At 39.2% G+C, this 13,356-nt stretch overlaps 1 long non-coding RNA gene across 1 annotated transcript; it reads left to right on the top strand.

Moving 5' to 3' along the window:
- The first annotated feature begins 399 nt into the window (after positions 1–399).
- LOC146788610 (uncharacterized) lies at positions 400–12,431 on the top strand. Its single transcript, XR_014970875.1, has 3 exons — positions 400–439; positions 6,714–6,817; positions 10,494–12,431. It is a non-coding gene; the product is annotated as an uncharacterized LOC146788610 (long non-coding RNA).
- The last annotated feature ends 925 nt before the right edge of the window (positions 12,432–13,356 follow it).

Raw genomic sequence — 13,356 nt, forward strand, 5'->3', positions numbered from 1 at the left:
TGCAGTATTTTTTGAGGTAGTGAGGTTTTTTGTTTTCTTTATGCTGTGTTCTGTGCTGCATTATAGCAATATGGGGATGTCGTATGCTGTGGGAGCTTCTTGTTTATTGTGTTGTGCCTTGTTAGTCTGTGCTATTAGGTTGATTTGCAAAGGCTATGGTGTTATGTTTTATGAGAGACAGAAGTGATTGGCAAAGAAAACAAGGGGTAAATGGAAGAAAATGTGAAAAACGTGTGGGAAAATTTAAATGAAGGTAGATAAAGAAACAGCAGATAAAGAGAGACAATCTTGCCATTAACAGTGGGAAATACTGAACGAGTGAGGAAAAATGTGGATGTTCTCATTTAAAAAATATTCTATTGACAGATTTTAATTTTCCGACTCCATTTTTCCTCATACAGTTTCCTCCAGACCAGCTTCTACCGTAAAACTTTGACTGGTAAGTAGATATCCAGGGATTTTATTGTCTGTGTCAATCAGTAAATCTTAGACTTTATTTTGGTCGACCATAAAAGTGCAACATGCAGTACAATACAATAAATGATAAAAAGAAGTTAAAATGCCTAAGAAAATACATATGTTACAAAACACAATTATTAAGGATTAAGCTAATATCAAATGAAAGCCCACATTATCAATAAGATATTTCTCCTCGTTCTGCCTCCCCTGGAGGTGCATAGCACTTTTGGCACAAACCTCTTTTGGAAAACCCGAGAATGCATCAAAATCCATGGGTTTTTCATGGGAATATCCACACACCACATATGCAATGCCTACCCAGGATGGAGCAACACAATGCTGTGATTTGTGGTGCCTTACTCTGGACATATTGAGCCACTTAGGCCTTGCAAGGACCCACGCAGGGGTCCTTGCATGGCTTGATAGGTTGCATCCTAGGGGTCGCTTTTGCATCCTGTTGCGCCGTTCAAAAATGATGCAACCCTTTGATAAAAATAGCCCTTACTTTTGTGTTGGGTTTTTACTCTGCACCCGCTAGTGGATTAACAGAAATTGTGTTCACTTCTTGCCTTTTGCACAAGTGATTTCCGCCATGTCCAAATTTAAAAGCTGAGCAGGCATACAATGTGGTAGGTGCAAAGCAGTGCACAAGAAAGATTGCAAAAACTCTTTTTTGCACATTGCTTCCCATTGACAAGTACTAATAAGGTGCAAAATCCAAAGCAACACCATTTGCAAAAACAATTTAAATTAGCATTTTGTGTGCCATACACTAACATGCTGCTAAGAAGACCACAAGTATGTGTAGTACTACCTGTGTGTTTGAATAGAATACAGCATATATCCATTTATTGTCTTGTGTTTAAAGTGTGCTATGATCCATGTAATAAATGGTTTAAACAAAACATTCCACATTGGTAAATTAATAAATGGCCCTTAATCTCAGAATTTGATCATCTAAGGATGAAGATTTTGACCCAGTTTATGAAGCAAGCCACCAGGGGACATGTCACTCCACATAACATTCAAACTGGTTCAGTCAGCTGATCTGAGGCCCAATTAAAAAAAGTCTTCACTTTTGCATAAAAATGAGAAAGTGTGAATTCTAAAATCCGTATTGATTCAAAAAATCTTACAAATGTGCAGATCTTCCCTCAGTGATAGGGGGTTGCCAAGGGGAGTTTTGGGAACTGGACAATGCAAATGGGGTGATCATCAAAAAGCCATAACTTTGTGAGCAGTCACAGAGCTTGGTAATGCTTTCACCATAGTTGGCTCCCGTTCTACACCTTTACCTAAATTGTAGTTAGTGCAGTAGACTTGGCCAACTTGAATCAATACCTTTTTTTATCAGACCATGTGTCAGAATAAATTCACAAAAAATCCTCAAATTCTAAAGTTTCACTAATTAAATGTTCCCATAATTAAGGAGAGCACCATGAGAGAGAGTGGAAGCCTTGCAGCTCCTGCCTGCAGTCCTTCACATGGTGACGATCACTCCTCTCAGTTGGTCCATCCTTGTGCTGCCTCTAGTAGAGTCCTCCTTTCACTGATGTGCTCCTGCCCTCCCCCACCCTCTATTATACCACACAACCTGAAATGATGACAGGATATAAATGATCTGTTCTCCACCACCATTTTTGTCTCATTCATGGCAATTGAAAAAAGACTACAATTTGTGTGGTGAATATGCCACACTCAACACTTGGTTGAAGTCGAGTCTATTGCAATTAACCCAAGCACGATAAGGAGCTGCACCAACCTCCGTTGCGCACTCCTCAGACTAACATCAAACTACTGTCCATACAACAGTCTCTATTCTCTCCTGCCTCATCACATTCTGGCATATACACAGTATGGTATTACAGCCTAGACACACTTTACACTGTTTTATACTATCAAAGTTGATGACTGAACATGGACTAATTGATGAGCTGAACTCCCAATTGACATTCTCACACAGTCACTGAGCCGTTGAAGGACTAATTGAATTGGTTTATTATTGTTACAATTTATAAAGCAAGTAAATCGAAAGAGGGCTACCAGTAATCACCACAGTACCCCATGCCATGGAGTCAAAAAGTGTCAAATGAATTTCGGGGAACGACCACCCTACACCATTATTCACTCTAATTGATCGCCGATTCAAACATTGAGAGCTGGAATTTTCATGGGCTTGCATTGCCCTTGGGACATGCGAGGTGACGCAAGGGCAAAGCAGGCCCTTAAGTGAGATTTCCCATGCCTTGCAGAACCACCTTGCATGGCTCAGAGTGGCATACCAAATCTGGAGTAGCGGCACGCAGCACAAGTCGCTGCCTTGCATTACTCTGCACTTGGGTGGTGTTCCATGGGTGGAGCATGGGTACTCTCATGCCTCTACTCAAGGTTTTTGGTGCATTCCCAGATGCACTAACACTAGAAAACCTGGGAAAGCATCAAAGTGGAACGCCTCCCCTGGGGAGACCTAACTATGAAAAATATGTTTATTTCTCCCCGATTCTCCTCTTTCTATTCATGCTGCATTCTGCAGAACACGTACAATTAGGAAAAAGCCTCAGAGGATTGTTTTTGTGCAGAAAGGTGTTCCATCCTGAACAAAAACAATCCTGACAGTAACGCAGTCATCCTTGCACCATGATACAAGGGTGCCTGCATTGGCGCTTGACAGACACAAATGCGCCAGCGCAGAGCTGCAGCAGGAATACACCAGATCTTAGTGAATATGATGCATTCCTGCCCTCTCCATTTGTCGCAGTGCAGCACAGCAACTTCTCTTGCTGTGTTGGGTTGCACCAAATATTAGTAAATCTGCCCCTAACTGTCTTAAAATATTTCCGAATGATCTTTATGGGATTGCAGTCTTTTAGCAAAATGACACAATTTATAAGACACTATGGAGAATCAATGATTGTAAGAAAGAGCACTTGTTTTCATTACTGCTATTCAGCCTTCTCAAATGCCAAATGAAACATTGGATGTCTTTTAAGTTCCCAAAAACTTTACATAATACTGACCTTTAGTCAGTTCTTGGCATCCAGTAGTGATTCAGGCGATTTGAATATCTCTGCCTAGTCTATTCCTGTCTGATTGATTGTTCACAACTTCTCTCTCACTTCTGGTTCAAATTTCACTCCTTCTTTTCTAAATGTAAATTTACCTGTGAAAAAATCTAGGTGAATACCTACAATCAATAGCACACACACATGCACACTCTCTTTCACTCTCTTTCTTTCACACCCTCACAACATTTCAACAAGTAGGCAAGGCTAAAGTGTTACTCGGCATACCTAAGAAAGACCAGCAGTGTATTGAAAGTATGAGCGGGAGGAAGATGCTGGGATCTCACAGCTTCAACCTGGGACAGAGAGCAGGCCTGATCACCAAAAATAAAATTGTCCCCCCTAAGCAAATCGTTAAGGAAACAATGTGTCCCACATGTGCATATCAGGGCAGTTTTAACATGTACAGCCCTGATGTATAAGTGTTTTCCTGGATCTGACAAAGTTCTTGCTTTTGTGCTCACTGCAGGTAATGTTTGTGGTAGTATCAGGGAAGTGAACAGTGAAAAACTATCCACCAGCTAAAAAACTAACTGGCCCACACACTGACCTGTTAGACCAGCTTTTGAGCACTGCCAGATTGCCCTCCCTGCCCGTTCCACCCTGGCTTGCGGGTTCCATTTATCTACCATTTCTGAGAGCTACTGGCTGATAGGCTGCCAGAGCCACGGCACCTGCTGGTTAGGATAGAATGGTCAGAGGTATTTTATAGTGCACACCCCGATATGTGCAGTGCTGAGACCTTATTTAGCTTGACACATTTAATTGCTATCAGGGCATCCCTGGCCACTGAGATGCAGCTACAGATCTCCATTTGAAAAATCAACCAGGTAGACACATATGGTTGCAATCTTAGAATTGGCAGCATACTGCCCGATACAGTCCAAAATCAAATGATGTCTATTCGAGTATAGGATCTGCAACCAGCAATGCTCATTTCATATAAGAGTGTTTAAGTATATGAACCATACAACTTTCCTATAACAGAATCAGATTCTTGAAAGAGCCTGGTAGATACAATATTGTGGTGCCCCTGTGCATTCAGCTCCTTACGTCATTGAAGTCAGATGTTTCTCATGTAGGGTAAATTCACTTTGCTGGTGGTAATAAGTGAGACTATGTGGTGGTAAATAATATGGCTGCCAAAAAATATTCTGTCAAACATATCGTTTACCACAAAAGTGTGTTCCTGTACATACAAAGGTACGTAGTAAATTATCAGAAAAAAAATATTTTGTGGCCAGTAACATCGTCCAAAAACAAACAAATATAATGATCTTGTAATGTGTAAATATATATATATATATATACATACATCAAATTGTTGTGTTGTAGGTTTAATAATTGTGGCTTCTAAGCAGTGGGGCTATGAACATTAAACATGAAAAACATTAAAATATAAACAATGCAATAATAAAATAGCCAATAAATAAAATATTGAAAAATTGACAGCTCCAAAAAAGCATTTACTAAAAATACTATAAACATAAAAAAATATCAAAATATAAAAAATAAACAAAATACAATAAAACCTATCTCACTAGTATTTTAGATAGTATTGGAGTCTGAGAATATTTAAAGTATCTATTATCACTCCGGTCTAAGCACCAGTAGGGTCATCGTTAGCCTTCAGAGGGGTTAGATTTACTATTCCTACTTCAGTCAGCGGAACAATATGAAAGGAGTTGGACTTTTGATGGTTTTCATTTATTATTCCCACTACAGTCAGTGCAACAGTAGGAAGAGTGTTCGACTGTGGAGGGGTTAGATATACTATTCCTGCTCCAGTCAGTGCAAAATGGGAAAAGTGTTAGACTTTGGGGGGGTTAGATTTACCATTACTAATGCAGTCTAAGCAACAATAGGGAAAGCATTGGACTTCAGAGGGGTTAGATTTACTATTCCCACTCCAGAGTAAGGAGCAGTAGGGAAGTTGTTGAACTTTGGAGAGGGTAGACTACTCAGACTCCAGTCGAAGTAACCATATAGAAAGTGCTGGACTTCGTAGGGGTTAAATTTACTATTCCCACTTCAATAGATTTGCTACCCCACTCCAGTCTATGCAGCTGCAGGGAAAGAGTTTCAACAATTAACAATTACTACAAAACATTATACTATACAGAACTAAATACTTATTTATGGAGTTTTGTAACAAAGAATATAAAATTACATATAATGACATAATCTTCACTGGCTACAAAAAAATAACACAACAATGAAATGATCACTTATTTAATTAACTTCAATTAATACATTACAATTATTTGAAGTAATAAATATCATCTCACAAATACATTCTCACAAGCACTTGCCATTGAATCAATTAGTTTTTGGAGGAAATGATACATTTAAAAGCAATATACATAATTAATTTCAATAAACAAATTAAATAAAATCATAACACAATTTAAAACATGTAATCTATTTTTATTTTCTTAGCAACTACTCTCCTAAAAAAATAACTCATCATTATACATATTAAGTAATGTCAATTATTAATTAAACAAGTCAAAATGAGCTTTAGAAAAAATCACATTAAATTAAAATACATTTAATTTAATGCAACTGCCCACCTTCTTCCCCAACAGACCATGCAACTCACAACTTAATATAACTTAAATAAATCAGTACTAAACAAACAATTTATATAATTAGTACTCATTTAAAGGATTAATTAACAATTATGAACTAATTAACAAAAATGTGTATTTTTTTTTAGAACTTTCTCCCATACCCAACAAACCCAATAAGTCACTACTCAAATATGTCTTACTATAACTAATATTAAAACTAAATTAAAAATTAAAATGTATATTTTAAATTGAAAATATAATATAGCTCTTACAAATGTGCATGATCAATAATCAATTAATTAATTATTAAAGGATATAAAAGAAATCAACAACAAATTAAACTTATTCTAACTTCCCACCCTTCCCCCTACAAACCCAACACCACAACAACACTATACATCACTGGTTCCTACAAAGCCAGGATTTGTGATTGATTGAACTCCTTCCTGTAGTTATGTTCCATGTCTAGACAGACACCTGTACTGTCCTAATGGTAATTCGGTGAATTTATGCCAAAACATAAAAGAAATATTTCTTGATGGTTGGCTACATGGTTGTATTTTAGAATGACAAGAGTTAGAACTAAAACTCTTCACTGTATTTTCTTTAACTCTTTTAGGATACAAGAATGTCCAGGAGACACAGGAGGCCGAGGCCTCCAGAAACAACCCAGTTCTTGTGGACTGGAAAGCCCAGAGTGAAATGGGGGACACATCAATGACGGTATGTGCAAAGTATAGGGGACAATTTCAGAGTTGATTATGAACAAAGTGATGCAATGTTTTCAATGTGAACTAGAAATTTTGGTTCAAAGAGGTTCTGGTTAATGCAGTTTCTGACTAATACACAGGGGTAATTTAGAGGGGTGTGAGTGGCTCCCCTAAAGCTACCCACCCACCCATTATTTCAGAAGAGGCTATAGCCTTTGGTCTCCTCGCAGAGGAGTGCCTTCCCTACTCATAGAGCCCCTCTTCCTGGTAGGGGAGTCTTTATTGGAGCTGCTGCACTTGTGATTCCACTGTAGGCCTAGTGAAATGCTGGGCCAGCCCAATGCTGGTTTTGCCCTGTTTGATATTTCTCTTCATTAAACCAAAACAGATGGGCAAAAAAATGCGTAAATCTCAGACAAATTTCCCGCTGTTCCTCAGAGACACTGATGCATTTTCCTGCCTAGGACTCCATATAGCAGTCCTCGTCAATGAAAGATAGTTATCAATGACCACCTAAATATTTCATATGAACATTTTATGCTCAGAGTAGCACAGGTTGTGTACAATTAACAAAAACCTAATTTCTAATGCATTTTTAATTCAAAGCGGGGACTTGATCATTTTAGAAAACCCACAATTAGATACAACTCTCCACCCTTATTTAGAGTAAAGGTGAGAGCCACTTACTGAGCTCCTGTTCAATATATGGGTCAATAACCCCATACTGTATGTTACCAGGATATTGCAAGCCACTGACGGTGAACATTAGGCCAAAGGCATGGAATGCTGAAGCAACCATCAGCTACAGTGTGTGACACAAACATCTTTAAAACTCTTTTAATTCATGTTTTAAGTCCTGATTGACCATTGGTTGTAAATGGGAACTCTACTTGATTTCTGTAGGAAATGTTCAATTCAGATTAGAATCCAGAGGTGGAATTGCTGACGTCATATTATCTTATGAAAAAAAGATCACTTGGTAGCTAAGGTGAATGGTAAAAATTGACAATGCTTTGTAGAAATAAACACACAAATATTGCAAATTTAAATTTGTTGCAAATAAGTTTCTTTTTACATAATGTATGCAAGTTTCATACAAAACCAGATGTAGTTTGGAAAGTGTGATAGAATGCACATAGTTTCTCACTTCAATTTATCCACAAGAAAGGAAGTTGAAAATAGAGTTTCCATGCACTTGATCAAGGGACTATTTACTGGGTCAATGGTTGTTCATGGTTTGCTTGGTTATGGGACTGTTGGCTTTTCTCACTGCATTTTGCCTCTGCCAGGAACAGACACTGCTGAACTGTAATATATTGGTGCAGTGGGGCAGAGATATAATTTTCTTAACAAATATAAGCAGTGGGTTCACACCTGGACTAATAACAGGGCAATTTCAGTATGTTTTATACAGTGGTTACAGTATTCCATTTATATTTCTTCCTATACTCCACACGGGCCGTGGATGCTGGCCAGTGTTAGACGGAACATGTTGACAAACATCACTGGGTTAACAGACATTTACAGCATCAATCTCGCTTGGATTACTGCAACAGCCTATACGCAGGAGCAAAAAAGGTAGTGCTGAAAAGACTACAGATAGTCCAAAACAAGGCAGCACGGCTGGTATTAAAACTACCTAGGAGGTCCACGACCACAGCAGCACTCAAAACCCTCCACTGGCTGCCCATACATAAAAGGATTCTCTTCAAAATCCTTCTAACATACTCAGAACCCTCAGGAATACAGGACCTAAATATCTAAGATCCAGAATGAAACCATACATTACCCAATGGCTTCTGTGATCATCCTCAGAAAATCTTCTTGCACCCCCCCCAACCTTCCACCTCTCATCTAGAGGGGGAAAGTCAATGGCAGTCCTGGGAACTAAATCCTGGAATAGCTTGCCCACCCAGTTGAGATTGGCACAATCTGAACCCATGTTCAAGAAACTCTTAAAAACCTGGATCTTTGCGGCCCCAGACCATTTAGTGCTATCACTCATTTGACCTTTCTACCAGACTGTTCTCACTAATTCCTCACCAGAGTCTCCCCCCCACCCACCAGTTTTGAACAGCGCTAAAATGCTCCTCGGAGAGAACATTGCGCTGTATAAATGCTATCATTCATTCATTCAGGTGTGACCCTAGCCTTAGGTCCATATTCACATGTTCCAACCTGAATTAGGTGCGTGTGAAAAAAGGGATGTTGGGATGGACATCATGCTGGGCAAGCAGGTGGCAAACCAGAAATGATACCTATGAATGTGTGGTGTGGTGATGGCCAAAGTTATGTACATGTGCAAATGAGATTTGTGCTGCTGCTAGAGAGACCACATTCAAATCAGCCCTTTTGCCTTCCTATGCACAAATCAGGTATTCAAAAATGTGCTTTGTTAGTCCTTGATTTGTACTCTACGCCCATTAGCATCTTTACACTAGTTTGAGACTTTACGGGAAAGATTGATAGATTTTTTGCTGAAGGCAGTCCAGCAACCAAAGTTGTGTCAAGCGGTGACAGAAACAGCGCACCAAATCTACCAAGAAATATTGCTGTTTATCCTCTCCCCCATTGCTGTGCACTTCCGACTGCTGTGCACCAACATACAAACTTGCACCATAGTAGAAGGCTGTGTACAATACCTGGCATATGTTTTGTACTTGAAGGGCAGCATTCCAGTAAGGGTAAGCCAAAAAACGCCACTGATGCCCCCAACACTCAAGAGGTTTTCCCCCAGTACTTAAGGACATTCGTGTAATCATTCGGGCCGGGACCTCCATAGTTTGCAAGGCAGACCCAGATGGGTAAAATATACCGATGTGAATGCATTGGAAGGCCGCACCTACTACCGTGTGCAACACAAAGAGAGCAAAAAATGTTTTACATGATTGGCACATCTTTCTCTTGTACCACAACTCTAGATCACAAATCCATTCTTAATACATTGGTGTTACATGGCTGCTAAATCCCCATGCAACCCTCCCCCTGTAATTTGTAGAGTCAGAATATCTTTGTTTATTTTCTTTAGAATTGTTTCAACAGGATAAGAACCATGTAGATAATCTGTGATAGATTTCTCAATATTTCTGAATCTCCTCCTTCATCTTTCCCGCTGTACAACTCTTACTGCACATCTAGGGCACATCGGCTCACTCAATTTGTTCATCAATCTTGTATATTTATCCTCACTCTTCTACTACCCTGCAACTCACAGGTATCCCCCAAATAAAAGGCTTCTTGCTCATTAGAGACTGTGTATTGCCAAATATCTGCACCAAGCAAAAGCTCATCTGATAAATAATATTGTGAAACATGTTAGTGTCCTACGTCTGGTACATATGGCACAAACATCACAAAGAAAATCCCATAAATCCTCTTCCAAAGTGACTCAACAAGTTGCTTGCCAGACCTTTTAAATCTTTGTTGCTACTTCATTCAGTCAACCTAGAAGAGGCAGAACACACTGTAAAGACATCTTTTTAAAGGCCACGTATGCGTGAAAGTACTTTGACACATTCCAATGTAATTGTATTATGAAATGTGTCTCCTGAGTCTAAGCTACCCTTTTGTAAACCATTGACGCAGTGTCCTGAACTGAATAGTGTTTACAATGTGGTATGACTTCACTCTTCACCCTGAAAAATGTATTAGGGTCAATTTTAAATGTCAGTCTGGGTTTTTTCTTCCAGGAAAATACAGGCCAACCACAAAGGCAAAGTGAAATGATATACTCTAAAGATCTTGGACAGCACCCTACCCCGACGCAGATCTCCTGTGATGTTTTAGCTGCTTCTACTGAAAGCTGAGTGTCGAAGAAACTGCATCATTACAAGAAATTAGAGGTTCAGTGCAGAAAGAGGACCACTAAAACAAAATGGCTTCCAGCATTACTTGTTAAAGAGCGTTGCATACTGGGATGTGGCATTATAGTCAACTGATTACTTATGGAGAGGCTACACTGTAACTTCGCAGAAGATGTTACATTATTTCGAGCCGCTCTTTGCAATCCAGTTGCCAAATGTAGTTGTGCCAGATGTATAATACTAACAGTTTATCATTTTCTATGGAAAGGTTATGCATACTTCTATTGGTGCAAGTGTACTTATGACTATGTATTCAAGTATGAGGCAAATGCTGGCTCAGGTGGTTGTGGCGAAGGATCGCATACCTCGGGTAGGGTATTATCAGCTCTCCCGACACCTGAGCACGCTCCTCATGCAATACTCTTTATGTCACAATGGCCTGAATTACTCACTGATAACTTTATTTTCTAAATCTGGTATGAATTTTATGTGAAAAAACAATGGGTTTTCACTAAATACCGTCATTTCATCAGGAGTGAAATGACACTCAACACAGTGAAATGTAGTGAATTGCAGTGCTGGATGGGAATGTTGACCTGCTTTGAGACACTTTAGAATGGGCCTGCTTGACATCAGTGCCAACCTACCTTTTAATAGTGTGATTTGATGAGCTTGCTTCTACATGGTGTGGACAGTCTTAGGGCACAATTCACAAAGGTAAACTTAGACCTAAAGTCTACGTTTAGACCTGAAGTCTAAGTTTAGACCTGAAGGAAGACTAGAATTGCAACAGAATTACGCTGAATTATGCTTAATTATGTGAGGAGCATAATCCTGCAATTAGTGCTATTTTCTCAGCAGAAAATGCACCCTCTTGTCCAAAATGGACCCAGCTGATGCATTTGGGGGTAAGAAAATAGAGCTAAATGAAACAGAAGATGAACAGCAGAGGCTAGCGGCTGCTCCGCCTCGCTGAGTTTGAAGTTCCTGTGATCCCGTGGTAGGATGTTTACCAAAAAGTGCTCCGAATTATGTGAGCTGGTATCGCTGTGCTGTCCAATGGGCTTTGGATTCGGTACCACTTAACTACATTCACTGTTGACGGTTCGACCCTACAGAACATCAATAAGGGTCTTCATCAGGAACAGGGGAAAAGCAGCCTAGAATCGATGATTGTTGTAGTTCGCCTGTACTGTATCCAGTCTGATGAACAGCATACAAGATTCAATATACTACCATGCACAGTCAGAACTCATAAATCAGATTATCTTAGGCAAGCGGTTTCAAGTAACCTGGTGTATTTATTCTGCACAGCCATTTTTGTATTGTTTTTATCAGTGCATACTCAATCACACTTTTTTCACTTCATAAACTGCACCATCCCTTTCACTTTGCACTTAAAAAACAGCGTTCATGAATGGTACATGTGATTCAGATTCAAAAGTGTATCAAGAAATGAGAAACAAGGTCCATGTGTTTTTGTCATGTTATGTTCTTTTTGAAAAGAGATTCATACTAGATGTATACAACGGCTAAAGTGACTGTTTATACAAAACGTTGTTCCAACAGAGCCAACTGGCCTTATATGCTATTGGTTTAGCACAGCACAAGTGTTTAGCAATTCCTAATATATACATATAATAAAACTTGCACTTCCAGGCCATCCCTACAGCTTGGGGTAACCTGCAATATTCAAACGTTACAGTTAAACGTTTAGAGTTGATTGTTACTGGGAAATGCTGGCACAGTGGCAGCGGCTGTGGGTGGTGCCTGCTGCGGTGGAATACATTAGACCCCCGTAAATATATATTTTTAATAAAGCACTTATTTAAATACTCTGTTTTGTGACTTATTATTTCCTTTAAATTGTTTCACCTTTCCTGTTATTGTCCAAGTGCAACAGTGAAGGCTGATCTATACATTTTTCATTTTGATAAGTGATTTAATGTGTCCATAGCCTTTCTTGTTTTTACTACATAAAAATGCATAGTTAATTATGATTTTATTGGTGTATTGTCATTTAAACTAAATATTAGATTTTGTTATCACAAAACATACTTTATTGACCCTGTAAGTAAGGGAAACCAGCCCTGCCAAGATTTGAACCTCTGTCCTCTTACGTGGTGATGTTAACCGGTTTTATATCGTTCAACATTAAGGTTCCAGAAAACAATTTCGATATATGGTCATACAGGAATATGTAAGCATTCTAATAATGCTTTTCGGGAGTCTAATTTCCATGAATTCGTCCATAGTACAGACATAGTTAGGCCACAACACACTCGGAGGTTAATGTGTGAATTGATGTTCCAGATGGGTTGCAGTGCTTTAAGGTCTATGTAGAAGACATGTACAATTAAGTAAGAAGCGTCCAAGGGAATAAAAAATGTGTAAGGAAAAATATATATTTATTACGAAAGTTCCTAGCCGTTTTAGAGTGAGAAATAAGAATGTGTCCCAAATGGAGGGCAGCTGGCAAAAACATATACAGACATTCTCACACCAGATGCTTGACAGGCTTCCCGCGAGAATGGCCAGTACGCATCTTGTAAGTAGTCCTCAGTTCTAAGAGCATCCCTGAGCTCAGCTCCACTCCACAGCCAATGTTCTCCTCTCAGAGGGTGGCTGCAGCCCTCCAGTCAAGCATTCACCCAGTCCAAAGCTACATTACCCCTTAAATAACGTTTTTCTGGAGAAAAGAAGACTGAGAAATGAAAAATATCAACCGTCATCTCAAGGATATCAGAGA

This window comes from Triturus cristatus, chromosome 11 (assembly GCF_964204655.1).
Source record: "Triturus cristatus chromosome 11, aTriCri1.1, whole genome shotgun sequence".
NCBI lineage: Eukaryota > Metazoa > Chordata > Amphibia > Caudata > Salamandridae > Triturus > Triturus cristatus.